An 18,307-nucleotide genomic window follows, 5' to 3' on the forward strand; every position below is an offset into this window, starting at 1 on the left:
TATGAAACAATGGCAGATACTCCGGTCACTATGCTGTTGGGCTTTTCAGCTATACAAAAGCAATTGATAAGTAGCATCAGATGATTGTCAGAACTGCTTAGCCATGGATATTATTCATGAGCGCAATGTATGATATCCCATGTATAGGACTTAGCGCTCAGCTTACTTAGCTCACTACTATTACAGTCTATTTCAATTTAATTTCCCAGAACAGCATGCATGGCCTTATAAGTCTCCTCACTCTGACATGCCAGACTTAGCTTGTCACTCTCCACAAAGAGAAATGTTACCTCTTAGACCTCAGGCAACAGCCTCTCACCTTCACCTAGCCAAATCACATCTCATACTTTGCACTGATGAAGGGCAACACCTCGAAACACTGTGTATGCAAACTGAGACTCTGGTTTAGCTTCTATCCTAAGGCTACTTTCACACATCAGGCTTTTTCCGACAGTCAGGATCCGGCTATTTTTAGAAAAACCTGATCCGGAGTAAATTTTGGAGAACTGAAGAAACGGATAAGTTTTTCTGCCGGATCCGTCTAGCAGGTTTATATCTGTTTCCTGGGGGCTGGCCAATTGGATCTGAGCATGTGCAGACTTAAAAAACCGGATCCAGTTGCCAGATCAGGCTTTTTCCGGATCCGGCACATTCCGGCGCCCATAGGCTTCCATTATAGCAAAAAAACGGAAGTGCCAGATCCGGCGCTGTTCGTTTTTTTGCCGCAGACAAAAAACGTTACTAGAGATGTTTTTTCCAGATGCCGGAATGAAACATTTAGCCGGATCCGGCAAAAAACGGAAGAAACGGAAGGCCATGCTGCACGATCCGGCGCTAATACAATTCAATGAGAGAAAACCGGATCCGGCGGCAGCTTTTGCCGGATCCAATTTTTTAACAAATAGCCGGATCCTGCCTGTCGGAAAAAACCTGATGTGTGAAAGTAGCCTAAGTCATATTGCAAGGCTCATTGAAGAGTCGATATTCACTTTTAGGATCGCTGCTTCCAGAAAGTGGGGCTACCGTTCTAGTCCTCTTCTTTTCTGAAGAGATAATTTGCATAATCTGTTCCAGTGTAACTCATACGTCAATCTTGAACCTAAAGCCTACTAGAGGAAGGTAAAGTTTTTGTGCAGTGTTTAGCCACGTCTCCTCCTTCTGAGGCGAAGCCATGCTCTTCTTTATTTTTTGATGATGGGGCTAGAAAAATAAAAGTCAGGCAAAAATCTGGAGTACTTTGTGACCTAAAAAAAAATAAAATAACTGTCTTGCTTGACATAGGAACATCACATTAATCCTGGAATGAAGTATGTTCCATGATTAAACCTTTATTTTTAGTTATTTAAACAGGAGCCACATTTATGGTCAACGTGTTTCATTAGTTGTGCCTAATTCATGACCAGTCGTTCATGATTTGCACCATATTTATTATGAGAACTCAACGTACTCGGAATTAGCAAATTAAGATGGGCTCGATAGATATTGACTGCTGCCAGGTATGACCGGGACACATTTGAGATGGACGGCGACAAACTGGAAGTTGTAAACGACGACACCGGAAGTCAATAGGAACATTTCACTGGAAGACAGGGCTTGTACATAGTTTGGTCTTTTCTGTGGAAACATATAGATGCTAAACCTGGACGATAAAGGAACAAGACAGAAGAAGGATCAACGCCTTCGAAAGGTGGTGTTGGAGAAGGATGTTATCAATACCATGGATGGCAAGAAGGACAAACAAAGCAAGCTAAACAAGTCATTCGAAGCAAGGATCACCAAGCTACGACTTGTCTACTGTTAAACACAGATAAATCCCAGATTAGGTCCAACAATTTGAAGGTCAACAGTGCAAACAAGAGCAAAAAGGAGGTCAAGAGTATTTTAAACAAACATATCAATTTATACATCACAAAAATTCTATCAATTCAGAGTATCGCAAACCAAGCAGGAATATAGGGTGTGGTGTAATGACCACTGTGTCCACGAGGGGGCGCTGTGTGGATGTCCCAAGAGTGTGAGTGGTTGAAGAGCCATTATGTATCTCAAGGTGGGTGACCTTGAGATAGAGACATATGTATGTTTATTAATGCTATTGTAAAGTATATATGTCTGTGTGAAGGACCTGTGGTGAGGTCATAGTCATGTGACCCGGTGGGCGTGGCTATGGACCATATAATGTGGCCAGGTTAGGTCACATGGAGTGAATGCTGGGACCTGATTGGTCCAGTTTGGAAGGTCCCGTGAGGAGAAGGATCTCCTCACTAACAGCAGCCTGTGGAGCGGCTGTGGGTGTAATGGCAGCCAGTATCTGAGAGTCCCTGAGGAGTGAGTGGACTTCTGCGGCCTGGAGAAACAGCCATATGGGAACCCTGACGTGGGTGAGATAACCCTGGGGCTAAATAGCCTGTATAATGGACGCTCTCCTGTAATGCTGTGTATATTGCTGCTGGAGGTTTATGAAGGATGAATAAACCTCATAGACTATGATTTGTTGGAAAATCCTGTGCCGGATGTGTTTTTCGATCGCTGCAAGCGAGAACCCCTTACTTACATGACAGCGCTACCTCACATATGGTGGAGAATTGCTAAGGGCAATATAGTAGCCTTGTTGCTGGGGGCAACGGAAAAGAACTGCCAAAAAAAAAAAAAAAGAAAAAAAAAAAAAAACTTTGTTGCTAAGGGCTGCGGTTCCAACAGCACATGTTGCAGTGCTGGCAACGCTGAGCCAGGAGGGCTGACGGTTGCGGAAGCCGTATACTGACAGCAGCTCAGTGAAAGAGACTGGTGATTGCTAGGGTGCCTCTGCGGATAAGAGGTACCCGAGGACCTGTGTGGCTGACACAGGTAACGACAGGTGTTCGTTGTTGTACTGACCTGGGTCAGTGAGCAAGGTCCTGGAGGGTCAGTGTTGGGAGGTTCTGGGAGAGGAATCGGATCCCTGGAACACGTGATATGACCTTGGACCTGGTGAAGCCGGAGTGTTGGGAGACCCTGGGAGGAGGGTCTGCTCCCTGAATAGCACCCGGTGTGCCCTGTGTGTTGGACGGTCTCGGGCGGAGACGGTACGTCCTGAATAGCGCACAGACAGGATACGTGAGTTTTTTGGAGTTTTTCGTGCATGTGTTTTTTCTTTTTTCCTCTGCAAAACCTGAAGGTGCTTGCTGTGGCTCAGTGGGGTCACGAAGGTCTCGCAGCACAGGGACCTGGTGTTTTCTTTAAGGGATCTGCCCTGGGAGCATTGGTAGCAGACGCTGTCTGTCTACGCCATCCTGCTGCAGCTTTATGGCATGTGACTAAGCGGATACAGTAGTTGTGGCTTTACACAACTATTAAGGGTGAGTACCCTGTATTATTGCTGCATAACCCATTATACCTACACTGGTAAGGCCCTATGGGTGCACTTTTGTGGCTTTTTTATCTTTGAGGGTGACAAGCGGCTTCCAGTAACCCGGCGGGGTTACGAAGGTGACAAGCGGCTTCCGGTGGATCGGCGGGTCCACGAAGATGGCGCAGCAGGAGCTGCAGTGACACCAGCCGCTGTGTATGTGTGTGAACAGCAGCCGGAGGTGCCGGTGATCAGTGACAGCAGGAGCTGTGGTGGTGCCAGCAAAGACTTGTGTGGTATCGTTAAAAGACAAACTGTACTGTGTGAACTGTGGCCTAAGAGGTTCTGCAGGACGGACATGGGGAAATCCCAAAAGGGGGCGGTGACCCAAAAGGGGGCGGTGACCCAAATTGGAGTGGTAACCCAAAAAGGGGTGGAGTCCCAAAAGGGGGCGGTGACCCAAGTTGGAGTGGTGACCCAAAAAGGGTTGGTGTTCCAAAAGGGGGCGGTGACCCAAATTGGGGTGGCAACCCAAAGTGGGGTGGTGGTCCAGAAAGGGGCCAAGTTTGAAGAAGTGACAGCACTGGGTGACTCAGTGGGTATGTCTGGGAAACTGCAGTGTACGTGTATGTCATTTCCAGAATGTGGGATATACTTTCCGGAGCATGACGGGCCGCAAGTGTGTACAGTGATGCTGCACCGGGAAGGAATCTCGGGACGGTTGGACTCCAAGAGTCAGGTGACTCTGATAGGAACTCCTCTCACTTTCTGTCTGACGGAGAAAATGGCCCAGGTTCGCTGTAAACATGGGGTCACGGTGAACTATATGCTAGACAGAGTGGTGTTTGAGGGGCCTGGAGGCAGTGAGTGCCAAGGTGGCGGGATACCACCAGACTTGGTGTATACCTTGGAGGGCGGCCGGGACTTTGTCATTTTGGATGACCTATGGTACGAGGAGGGAGACGTTCCTATAGTTGGGCTAACAGATATTAAGACGGTGACTGTTCCTGACGGGGAGAGGTCAGAGGTGGAAGTGACTGGGAAAAGGGGTATGTCAGCCCAACGGACGGACCTGACATCTCGTGACAAAACTGACGCTGACCTGGTGGGTAAGACGGCGGAAGTAGTCACACGGTTAGTGAGTAACTGGAGGGATGACTTAATCTCTGGGGGTGACTGTGGCTCTGAGAAAGAAAGGGAGCACAGAATAGAAGGGCTAGAGAAAGAAGTCTCTGAGCTCAAAGGCCACATGGTAACGTGGCAAGGACTGAATAAGGCCCTCAGAGAGGAGGTGGATGAATGTGTCAAACAAGAAAGAGGCCTGAGACAAACAGCTGAGCACAGAGTGGATGAGCTGGAGAAGGAAGTCTCTGAGCTCAGGGGTCACCTGTCAGCGTGTCAAACTATGAACAAAGCTATAGTGAAGGATATGGAGGTGCTCAGAGAGGCCCAAGAGAAGCATCAACAGGAGATTCTCAGGAGAGAGAATGAGCGTCGCTACCTGGCAGAGGAGCGAGATAAAGTTCTGCAAGAACTCAGTGGAGTAGTAAAAGGTCTTCTGTGGGAGAATAAGTGGATGGGCGAAGACGTACAGCGGCCGTCCCCGACTGATAGCAAGGCAGAACTGACAAAGCCCATCTTGGAAAAGGGTCCTGAAGACTGTAAATTTCAGGAAGATGGTGAGCCAAGAGCTGCACAAGACAGTCATCCGGTCATGACAGATATCTTGAGGGAAGTGTCCGTGGGGAACCCAGAGCCATCTGTCCAGGATGAGAGCAAGTCCACGACCTTCAAGGTTGTAATTGATGTACCAGAAGACATGCAAGAAGCCTGTGCTGAGGAAGGTGTGCATGAGGCTTTCAAAGAGGCGGTCAAAGCGTGTAAGGTGCACTGGGCACCTGAGACTCGGCAGTTGGTGATAGTATCAGCTAGGGAAAACACATCAAACCGAGTAGCTGTCCTGAAAGAGATGCATTTGCAGTGTCTACGTGTCAAACAATTGGTTAGGCGGAGTAATATGAAGGCTGCTCGACGCCTAGAGATAGCAAGAGAGGCTATGGATCGGTTGGGTTTGAGGAAAGATGTGGTTCCGGTACCCAAAGCTCTGATTGGGAGAATCATTGGAAGGTCCGGGAAGGTGATGCAGGACCTTGTGAATGTCTCCGGTGTGGTGAGGGTGAGGATCCCTCCTGAGGACGAAGACCAGGTGTCTGGTGAAGTGGGAAGGATTCCCATGATGGTGGTTGGCTCCATGGAAAGCCTGAGGAACTTTCAATTGCTCTTGGAGTATAGAGTGGGGTACCTGCAAGAGATTGAACAGTTGAAGCTGGACCGCCAGCGGATTAATAAAGAAGTGCGGAATACCAGGTGGCGGCCGCCTTCATACCAAGATGTAAGGACCCCAGGGGTACCGCCAAGAAGTGACATGGCAGATGGCCGAAGAATGTCAGCGAGTGGCAATTCGACAGACCGTACGAGGTTGAAGGGCTGTAGTTCCTGTGAGACGTTGACTGAGTCAGACTCGTGCCAGACAGCAGGATCGACTAAGACTTATGACCGCACCAACCGAGAGAGACGGTCAATGAGAGAAAGATCAGGTGACAAGGGGCACTGTAACAGTGTGGTGACTAAACAGTGTCTGATGATGCAGACAGACCGTGACTGGAGGGTCAAAGACAATGACCGGTATTATGACCGCTGGGGGCGGGGGAGGCCTAATGTAGAGATGAGGCCGTATGACAAATGGAGACAGTTCTCTCGACCTGTGGGGCAAGGTGCAATACATGCCCGGTCTCGAGACCCTGGTGTGATGTTGTGTGTTCAACCCCACAAGTTTGAACATAGGGGGGAGGTATGTGGTGTAATGACCACTGTGTCCACGAGGGGGCGCTGTGTGGATGTCCCAAGAGTGTGAGTGGTTGAAGAGCCATTATGTATCTCAAGGTGGGTGACCTTGAGATAGAGACATATGTATGTTTATGAATGCTATTGTAAAGTATATATGTCTGTGTGAAGGACCTGTGGTGAGGTCATAGTCATGTGACCCGGTGGGCGTGGCTATGGACCATATAATGTGGCCAGGTTAGGTCACATGGAGTGAATGCTGGGACCTGATTGGTCCAGTTTGGAAGGTCCCGTGAGGAGAAGGATCTCCTCACTAACAGCAGCCTGTGGAGCGGCTGTGGGTGTAATGGCAGCCAGTATCTGAGAGTCCCTGAGGAGTGAGTGGACTTCTGCGGCCTGGAGAAACAGCCATATGGGAACCCTGACGTGGGTGAGATAACCCTGGGGCTAAATAGCCTGTATAATGGACGCTCTCCTGTAATGCTGTGTATATTGCTGCTGGAGGTTTATGAAGGATGAATAAACCTCATAGACTATGATTTGTTGGAAAATCCTGTGCCGGATGTGTTTTTCGATCGCTGTAAGCGAGAACCCCTTACTTACATGACAGCGCTACCTCACAAGGGGAAGAAATTGCGCTAAAGTGTAGAGTGCACTAAAGAATGTAATGAAAAAGCAGCACCATAAGCATAAAAGAATATGTATTAATATAGATCAATTGATATAACCTATTTGCTTATGCTTCAGTTGTCTCAAAGAGAAAATCATATGTCAGTGCAAGGGAGCCTTAATAGATGACCGCTATGGAAAGTGCTATAGTGCAAATTAGCAATTAAAGAAAGTAAAGTGCTTGTGCTGTACTATAACTTACATAATAATGAGGACCTGGACCCCAGCCTGCCGCCCCTACGCGCGTTTTGACGTAGCTTTTTTTTCTATATCTTTTCAGTTTAGTTTACTTACCTGTATTGGGAGCTTTCCTTCCTGGTTCGTCTGTCAGGGCGCACGATGGTTGTGCCGTAGAGCGTTTTGATGAACTTGCCCTGATTGATCTGAAGGGAGACATAATTTCAATAAGGGCTTATCACATACTGATACTTTGAAAACTCTATATACAGTGCACTCTACTGCACTAGCTAATAATAATAATAATTTTATTTCTATAGTACCAACATATTCCGCATCACTTTACATTTTAGAGGGGACTTGTACAGACAATAGACATTACAGCATAACAATAAAGACATAAGTCACAGGGTCCTTCTGTTAACAATTCCGAAAAGAGGGAAGAATAGGAAGCATTTAAGGAAGCCAGGATGGATGAACACAGAACTTAAGCACATGCTAAAAAGGAAGAAAAAAATGTTTATAAAATGGAAAGAGGGAGGCATATCTAAAGAAGAATATAATGCTATCTGCAGAACCTGCAGGGCACAAATCAGATTATCTAAAGCTGACAATGAATTGAGGCTTGCAAGAGATGTCAAAAGCAATAATAAAGGATTTTGGGGATATGTCAAAAGTAAAAGAAAAGTCAAAGATGCTATAGGATTTTTACAGGATGAAAATGATGAAATGGTAAGACAGGATGTTGAGAAGGCCGAACTTTTAAATTCCTATTTTGCATCTGTTTTCTCTCAGAAAGGAAATGTAACATCAACTGTTCTTCACTGTCCTATTAAGGAAATAGAAGAATCCAGGATATCTATAAACAGAAAGATAGTACGGAAACACTTAGCTAACCTAAATGAATTCAAGTCTCCAGGTCCAGATGAATTACACCCCAGAGTACTGAAGGAGATAGCAGAAGAAATTTTTGAACCCCTCTCCATAATCTTTGAAAATTCTTGGAGAACAGGAGAAGTCCCAGAAGACTGGAGAAGAGCAAATGTTGTTCCTATCTTCAAAAAGGGGAAGAAGGTGGACCAAGGCAACTATAGGCCGGTGAGTCTGACTTCTATACCAGGAAAGATCTTTGAACAAATTATTAAACAACATGTATGTCAGTACCTGGATAAGAATGAAGTGATTAAACAGAGTCAGCTTGGGTTTGTAACTAATAAGTCATGTCAGACTAACTTAATTTCCTTCTATGACGGAATCACTGATTGGGTGGATCAAGGAAATGCTGTAGATATAGTATATCTTGACTTCAGCAAAGCATTTGACAAAGTCTCTCATACAATCCTTATTGAACAAATGACTAAGTATGGAATGGACAAGGCAACTGTTAGGTGGATTCATAACTGGCTTAGTGATCGGACCCAAAGAGTGGTCGTAAATGGCTGCACATCCAGTTGGAAGAATGTCTCAAGTGGGGTACCACAGGGCTCTGTCCTGGGCCCTGTATTGTTCAACATCTTTATCAACGATTTAGATGAAGGAATTGAGGGTAAACTGATTAAATTTGCTGATGACACATAGCTAGGAGGGATAGCTAATACTAGAGAAGAGAGAGAGCGGATTCAAAAAGATTTAAATAAACTGGAGAAGTGGGCAGCAACTAATAGAATGGTTTTTAACAGGGAAAAATGCAAAGTACTACATCTGGGCAATAAAAATGAAAAAAGCATATACAGAATGGGAGGCATAGGCCTAAGCAACAGCACATGTGAAAAAGACTTGGGTATACTAATAGATCACAGACTGAATATGAGTCAACAGTGTGATGCAGCAGCAAACAAGGCAAATGCAATTCTAGGATGTATTAACAGAAGCATACAGTCTAGATCACGTGAAGTCATTATTTCCCTCTACTCCTCTTTGGTCAGACCTCATCTGGAATATTGTGTCCAGTTTTGGGCACCACATTTTAAAAAAGACATCAACAAACTGGAGCAAGTTCAGAAAAGAGCAACCAGAATGGTGACCGGACTGCAAACCCTGTCTTATGAGGAAAGGTTGCAGGATTTGGGATTGTTTAGTTTGCAAAAGAGAAGACTGAGAGGAGACTTAATAGCTGTCTACAAATATCTAAAGGGCTGTCACATTGTAGAAGGATCAACTTTATTCTCATTTGCACAAGGAAAGACTAGAAGCAATGGGATGAAACTGAATGGGAGGAGACACAGATTAGATATTAGAAAAAACTTTTTGACAGTTAGAGTGATCAATGAGTGGAACATGCTGCCACGAGAAGTGGTGAGTTCTCCTTCAATGGAAGTCTTCAAACAGAGGCTGGACAGACATCTGACTGGGATGATTTAGCGAATCCTGCTTTGAGCAGGGGGTTGGACCAGATGGCCCAGGAGGTCCCTTCCAACTCTATGATTCTATGATCACACAATCAAAAGAGCAAGCGAAGAGTGAACAATTCCAAGACCTTAATCTAGGCAAAAATACGAAAGGTCGATATTCAATCCACTCCTCAAAGGATAAGATAGTCCAGAACCCGAATGTAGTTCAGTAACAGGATAAAGCCCTGGGAAAATGAGAGTCCAACAATCCAGCAGACAGAGGATAACATAGTCCATATACTTTTCTTTCTCTCTGAGGTGCTGTGTTCACATCATAGTTCCACACACAACCTGAGATTGTTTCTCACCTCACTGATATTTTAAAAGTTCCCTTCCTCATTCACAGATGGGGAGGAGGTCTCAGGAGCTCATTGTTTCACCAAGCTAGGTGAATATGTCATTAGCATATTAGCAAACAATACAGTACTGTGGGGGCTGATATCAGATGGCAACAACAGCCATTCATCCATTAGCAAATAACAACTCATCCCACAAGAAAACACCATGAAAATCAGTAAAATATTAATACAAACAAAATGATATCCACATAGCATATCCCACCGTCACAACCTCTCCCCCCTCTTAATAAGTGAGCACGCCATGAGTTCTACACAGACCTCTGGCCTGCTCACTTTAATTCACTTTGCTCCACTGTAGTTTCTTGTACAGTGGCAGGGGTTGCAATAGTTATGAGCATTTGTTGTCCTTCCATAAATTCCCAGGTCCTGGTGTTACGGTCATACCAGATTTTTTTGACTGGACTGGGCCATTCGCTGATGTTCATCAGCCAAGGTAGCTAGCTGGGCGAGACAGTGTCTGAGCTCTAGAGCGTAGGGTAGATGGGCGTTCCGATGTCTGCGATATCTCCCTCCAATTGTTCTTTCAGAAGAGTGAGAGGCCCACGGACCTTCTGGCCAAACAGATTGCTCCCCGGTGAGATCCGGATGTCGTGGTGCTTGAAGGGCCTGTAGTCGAGTGGCTGCTCCCGCAAAATGACACTGTAACTCCCCAATGTCATCTCCAAGGAGGATATCTGCAGGAAGTCCTCCCATAACTCCAATCCAGCAGTTTTTCTCCAAAACCATAATCCAAATGCACCAAAGCTCGCTGTATATATTTGCGGACACTCCCCGCCAGGACAATGGGAATTTCCGGGCCCGGGTAAATTGCCTCGGGTCGAACCACACGGGAGTCAGCGATAGTCAGAAATGCCCCCGTGTCTCTAAATCCCAACACTTTGTATCCATCAATTAAGACATCCTGCAGGTGGCGTTGCCATTGCTCTGTATTTCTGATGGCCAAAGTCCATACACTCCATGGGGGTATTTATGGTGCTCGGGTCGGTGGTCCTCTCGGTTTGGAGTGGTAACTCTTCCTCAGGCGGGATGGAGTGCGCAAGATGCACTGGATGAGGTGGGGCTGCATGAGGCTCCCTCCGAATCCTTGAGGGACAGCTAGATTGCAAATGGCCAGGTTTCACACACCCATAACAACTCCTCTCGGGGATACCACCAGGTCATCGTCGGAACTGTGGGGGCCCAGGATTGTGAGGCATCATTGTCATCGGCCTGCGGCTCGGTGGAAGGGCAGATATAGTTTGAGGGGGCTGGGGTGTGGGAGCAGGCTGTGGTTTATTATCAATAAGCCTCCTATATTGCGGTTAGATAGTAAGGACCTCATTGGCCAGGGCTGCAGCTCTGTCCACGGTGCACGGTGTCCGTTCCCAGACCCATTCCTGTAATTCTGCAGGGCACTTGGCAAAAAATAGTTCTATAAGGAAAGCCTGTATAACATCTTCCACAGTAAAGGCATTTTCTGCTTCCAGCCATCCCCGACATGCCTGGGACATCTTATGGGCATACATCCTAAGCGACTCCCCCCCCCCCCCCATGGTGCATGGGAGGTCTCGGAATTGGGCCCTGTGTGAGTCTGGGGTGATAGCATGGTAATCTAGGATAGTCCGCTTTACAATATTATAATCCCGGTTCCGCTGGGAGTCAATGGTTCGGTAAACCTCTGCTGCGCTTCCGTTCAGGAGTCCCACTAATAAACGCATCCAGCCAGAGTGGGGTACCGCCATTACAGCACACTGCTGTTTAAAGTCCTTGAAGAACCACTCCACATCTCCGGAAGCCTCATCAAATGGCTTAAAGTCTGTCCGGGTGATCCGTACAGGCTCCCGGTTCGTGGGGTTAACACTCCACATTGCATTACTCCCTCTTTCGATCTCCATCACTTCTTGTCTCCCCTGTGCTTGGTGAGCAGCCTCCTCCTTATACTCCTGAGAGATGCTGGGCCCAGAACCGCCATCTCTTCTTCGTACCACACCACCCACTGGCTTTTTGGGGTGGGGGTCCTCATCTCCTGCACTTGTTCTTCAGACATATGGGAGTAGGTGGCCTGGCTAGCACCCACCAGTAGATCAATTAAGGCCTCTTTAGTCAGTCCTTGGTAGCTCAGGCTCAGGTCTCTGGCGCTCTCCTGTAAACTGGATACAGTCCAATTTCTGTACTCACTCGGTGGGTGGTTCTCCATTGGGTTACACTCTGTTGATCCCACTGCTGCCACCAGTTGTCACGGGTTCTTCTCCGGTATTTCACAATCAACAGAGCAAGCGAAGAGTGAACAATTCCAAGACCTCTATTTAGGCAAAAATGTGAAAGGTCCATAAACAATCCACCACACAAAGGATAAGATAGACCACAACCCGAATGCAGTTCAGTAACAGGATAAAAGCCCTAGGAAATGAGAGTCCAACAATCCAGCAGACAGAGAATAACATACTCCACATACTCTTCTTTCTATCTGTAGTGCTGTGATGGCAGAAAGATTCTGTCTCGCCACACTGATATTTTAAAAGTCCCCCTCCTCATTCACAATGTTTCAAAAAGCTAGGTCAATATGTCATTGGCACATTAACAAACAGTACAGTACTGTGGGGGCTGATATCAGATGGCAACAACAGCCATTCATCCATTAGCAAATAACAACTCATCCTACAAGAGAACACCATGGAAATCAGTAAAATATTACTACAAACAAAATGATAGCCATATACCATATCCCTCCATCACAACCTAGATCAAACCAGATACCAAGAGGAATGAGGGCCCTGCTCGCAAGCTTACAATCTATGATGAAATAGGGGAGACACGAAAGACTGATGGTACCAATTGCTTTCGTTGTTCGTACCAGCCATAGTGTAAGAATCGGGTGTTCATGTAACGCTGCATGAATATGTAACAGTACAGACACAGAGGGCTATTAAATGCATAAAGCATGTGAGAACATGATATGAGGAACCTGGTTATGGTAAAAATTTTGAATGGGCAACACAGGGATAGTTAGGTTAATGTGTTGAGGCTGTAGGGCAGTCTGAAGAAATGCGCTTTTAGGGCATGCTTAAAACTGTAGGAATTGGGGATTAATCAAATTAACCTGGGTAGTGCATTCCAAAGAATTGGCGCAGCACGTGAAAAGTCTTGTGAAAATAACCTGGTAGAATTCCCCTATATTCCTGCTTGGTTTGCGATACTATGAATTGTGATTTATTTAATAAATTGATATGTTTGTTTAAAATACTCTTGACCTCGTTATGCTATTGTTTGCACTATGAGAGGTAATTTGTGGACTTGTCTACTGTGAACATGTATAGGGTTGCGAGTCTTACCCCTTTGAATCTCCTTGTTGTTATTATATAAATATTTATGTATTTTATACCGTTGTAGTGTACTAATGTATATTTCATGTTGCTGTATTATTTATATATTATGTGATGTTATGTTTCTGCACCTTGTACTCGATAGGGACAATGCAGTTTGGGTTGTGGTCACTAGATGGGGCACTGAGTCCACTATTTGGTAGAAATAGCTGTAGTACACATAATAGTTAACTGTAGGAGGGGTGAACTGGTGAATAAGCCAGGAAGGTCTTCCTGTTTCAGTCAGTCAGGGGCCTGACCCCTGTGTGCTCGGGTGGGCCATTTGCCTGAGCTGCCTAACTACCCTGTGATGTTGAAGCGTATTACCAGCCATCCAGAGGGATACTTAGAGAAGAACAAGGTACAGCAGAACCGGCAGTAGAAAGGAAAAGAAGGAAGACGAAGAAGATAGAAGGTACCGTAAAAGTGTTTGGGCAGGTCACTCCAGAATGTGGTGGATAGCCTCGTGGGCTGGTTCTCTGATGTTCGGGGTGAAACGGATGGGAGAACACCTCATCGTGGTAACGCTTGCCAGGGAGGACACCGCGGGGTCGTCTGAGATGCTCTGTCCCGCGGAAACACTTAGCGATGCAAGGAACAGTGAAGGGAAAGATGAAGTAATGTGCCGTCTTTACTGTGATGAAAATGCTGGATACTACGTGGATGTGCTGTGTCCTGAAGTAAAAACATTTGTTCAGTTAAGAGTTGCCCTGGACTGTGTCTCTATTCATTGGGATCCAGGATTGCTTCAAGTCAGCGCAGCAAAGACGACGCTGACAGCACCGTGAGTACTGATTGTACGATGCAAGAGAAGAGGTACTGTTTTCCTATAGAGGGAGGCCAGGGTATACAATGCCCGAGATACTCAGCCACGACTACTGCCCTGGTCGACCTTTACAAACACATCACAGGAAGAGAACAATCACTGGAGAAGGACATCATGGTCGGAAGGATAGAAGGAACAAGGCGAAGAGGAAGACCAGCAACCCGATGGCCTTATACTATCAAGATAACGGCGGAGAAGACTATATCTAGGCTTAGATCGATCTTCCTACAGGGCATTCCTCCATAAAGTTGTTCTGGCTTGAGATCGAGTCGAAAGCCATTATAAGATTTTATTCATTTTCAGAGTCTTGACCAATGAGGAAGTTTGTCCTCGCTGAAAAGCATTGTGGCCTAGAGTGATACATCGTGAGCAAAAAATAGAAGAAAAAATGTCATAATCATGTTGTAAATTTTGGACACAAAATAACTAAACAAATAGGTGGTGTTGCCTTAAACTAGAAAGCCTAAAATGCAGCATATTTATCAAGCACCATGTGAAAATTAGTCATTTTGATAAATCTGGTACAGTATTGATACATCTGTCTATTATCTTAAGTTTTTAAATGGAAATCTGTACATGGAAGCTTATCCTCTCGATGTACCTTACCTAAAATAAATGAGGCTCACTGTCAGTCTTATGCCTCGTTCAGATGAATGCATTATCCATAAAGTGCTATCCATGCTAGAATTGGATAGCACATGGACATGGTCTGTAAGGAAATAGTGGGGCACAATAGATAGCAAGTACTTGTCATGTGTGGTCCAGCCATCATTATAATAATTAGGAGTTATGATATAAAGCTGCATGATCTGTCACCATCTTGGAGCTGTCTAAGTACAGTTGTCAAGTGCTATTGGGTGCAAGGAGGGACCAGATTCTGAGTAGAATTTAGAAAAATGGAACAGGGGAGTGTTAGTTTAGTGAGTCGAGGTGATCTATATAAAGAGATGTGTTTATAAGGCACGCTTAAAAAATGGGGGCTAAGTTTTAGTCAGATTGTCAGAGATAACACATTCAGAAAACTGGTGCAGCTCGAGAGAAGTCTTGGAGATTGAATTGGGAGGCTTGGATTATGGAGGATGTTAGTACAGGGGCATACATAAAAATCATCTGGCCTCATAGCAGAAGTTTTAGAAGTTTTAATTGGACGCGTCTCCCCTCCCCCCCCCAAAAAAAAACAAGTTAAAATTTGGAGGGTGTACAGAAGAGCATATCTCACTACTTTGTAGCACTTACAAAATAATTTTCTTCCTATTGAAGCCCCTAGATTTCCCTTTCATTGCCCCAATAAAGTATGATGTCAACAGTAGAGTCACCCTGAAACACAGTATGATATCACCACAGTGAATTCTTCTACAATACCCTCCACAGACATGGTATGATGACCCTACTGTACCTCACTCAAATCTGCTAATGGTGACCCCAACACATTATGATGCCCTAACTGTGATTACCACAACCCTCCACTCAGTATAATGGCCCCTCACACAGTGGCGTAACTAGAGCCTGATGGGCCCCAGTGCAAGATTTGGACCCCCCATTCCGATATATATATATACTCCATCCTAGTATATATGTCCCTCATCCTGGTATATATACACTGATGAGCAAAAGGGTAACAATGATTTGAACTTTTGACTTTCAGGCGCCATAATTCATTATCTACTACTGCTCCAAACATGAGACTACCATCATTTTATAGACAATCATCTTGGCTATCTCATACATCAATTGGACTTCATTGTCATTGAACCATTTCTTCGCCAATCTCACCGTATGCTTCAGGTCGATGTCCTGCTGGAACACTATGTCATCCTTTTCATACTCCTAGTACTCGAGTGTAGGAAGTATCTCATCTTGTAGAATACTCACATATAGCTCAGCATGGAGATCACCATCGATCCTGTTCAATTATCCAATGCATTTGGCTGTATAACAACCTCATATCATCAGGCTTCCTCCACCAAAAATTACAGTTCTTACACTTTCTCGATCCCTTAGCCCCTTTTTCTTTTGTTTCTGTTTCTTCCAGATCCATTTGCACCCATCAGAGCCTAGTCTATGATTTTCATCTCATTGCTTCAAATCACCAGTCTCCAGTCTTCTTCTGTCCACTTTTTATACTTTTCTTGTAAACTCAAGCCGATCGTTCTTATGACGATATTGAAGTAGAGGCTTCTGCATCTTTTTTCGGGCCACCATTCCACACTTACGTAACGCGCATCGCAGGGTGCTTGGGTGAACGTCTGTGAACTCACTATTATGAAGCATATGAGCCACCTCCAATGTCGTGTTTGTTGCTCCAGAACTAATAGACCTTATGATTAGCTAACTTGTTGACTCCAATATTTTGCCTGACCATCCATCTCTTGGCTTCTGAATAGATTAACAAACTTGATTTCGCATTCTTCCAACTGTCATGGCTCTCACATGATGCAGTTTGACAATTTTCTTGGCCGAGACACCGCTATTGGTGCCAATACTTTTGTCTGGCCCATTTTTGGAGTTTTGTGTGAAATGATCAATGTTTTGCTTTTTGCTTCTTTCTGTTTTTTCATTTAAGACAAATTAAATGAAGATAATAATACCAAAGAATTTGTGTTTGCAATCATTTTCAGGAAGAAACGGAGTATTATGTGACAAAATTGCAGGGGTGTCAATACTTTTGGCCACAACTGTATGTCCCTCATTCTGGGCCCCTTCCTTACATACATACCGCATCCTGATATCTATCCCCCATCCTGGTATATGTCCCTTTCCCTGGGCTTCACCCTGGTATATATATATATATATATATATATATATATATAACCCCCACCCTGGCACATGTCCCCTGTTCTGCCACTGTTCTTTAATTTATAGAAAAATGTAAGCCATTATACTCACCAAGGGAGCACATAGAAGTCATAGGAAATATCATGCGCTCCCTGTGGTCCTCCATATAGTATAATGCAAAGCCCATAGTCCTCCCAATAGTATAACGTGCCTCCCATATTCCTCCATACAGTATAATGCACCCCCCCATAGTCTTTCGTATAGTATAATGTACTCCATAGTCCTCTTTATGATATAATGCACTACTCATAGTTCTCCATGTATAATGCACAGTCTATAGTATAATGCATACCCATAGCCATCTATACAGAATAATGCACAGTCCATAGTCCTCCATGTAATATACTGCACAGCCCATGGTCCTCCATATAGTATGCTGCACAGCCTATAGTCCTCCATATAGTATACTGCTCAGCCCACAGTCCTACATATATTATAATGCACAGCCCATAGTCTTCCATACGGTATACTGCACAGCCCATAGTCCTCCACATAGTATAATGTGCCCCCCCCCCATAATCCTCCGGATTAGTATAATGTACAGCTCATATCCTTCATATAATAAAATGCACAGCCCATAGTCCTCCATATAGTATAATGAACAGCCCAAAGTCCTCCATGTAGTAGTGTGGCCATCATGTACTCACTGATATAAAAATAAATAAATAAGTACTCGCCTCCCAACTGCTTCCCTGCCGGGTGACATTCTCTTCTGAAGCAGGTAGCTGACTTCAGTGTGCAGATGACAAAACTGCCATGCGCCCCAGTAACGTGCATGCCGATGTCAGCTGCTGGCCTCTGATTAGCCGGCAGTATTGTCGTACATGGGCCCGAAGGGTCTCAGCGCCGCAATATAATTCAGCTGAATGTGCGTCCGAAAATGCACATGCAGCTGATGTGTTTGCTGATGTTGGCAGGCACCATACCTGCTGGGCCCAGTCACAGTGGTGGTAATTACACCCCTGCCGACACATATACCTGCAAACAGTAAAATGACCCCCCACATTTACATGTAAACAATATGATGGCCTAAATATAGTCATGCAAACTGTATAATGGGCCCTGCATAGTCATGCAAACAGTATAATACCCCCCTATATTATAGTGGCCCCCCACATAAACCTCTAAACAGTACAACGGCCCCAGTATAGTCCTGCAAAATTCAATGCCAGCACTGGTAGTGGGCCCCATAGCAGCCGTGTGGTCTGTGGGACAGGGTGATGGACAGAGATGAGGGAGGAGATATAGGGTAAGGCAGAACTGTGGAGCGCTTTGTGGGGGGAGAGAGATAAGTTTGTACTGTATTCTGTAGCGAATGGGCAACCAGTGCAATGACTGGCACAAGGTGGAGGCATCGAAGAAGCGGCTGGTTATTTTCATATAAAATCAAATTCTACATTTGTACATTTTATTAAATGCTGATGTATAAAAACTTATGCTATGGATTTAAAAACAGACACACTTATGGAATATCGATGAAAATCAGACAATATTTCATGTGCTTGCATGAATCCGGCCTTACTCTGATAAAATGGTGAATT

This window comes from Dendrobates tinctorius, unplaced genomic scaffold, assembly GCF_039654945.1.
Source record: "Dendrobates tinctorius isolate UK_male_01 unplaced genomic scaffold, ASM3965494v1 ptg000063l, whole genome shotgun sequence".
NCBI lineage: Eukaryota > Metazoa > Chordata > Amphibia > Anura > Dendrobatidae > Dendrobates > Dendrobates tinctorius.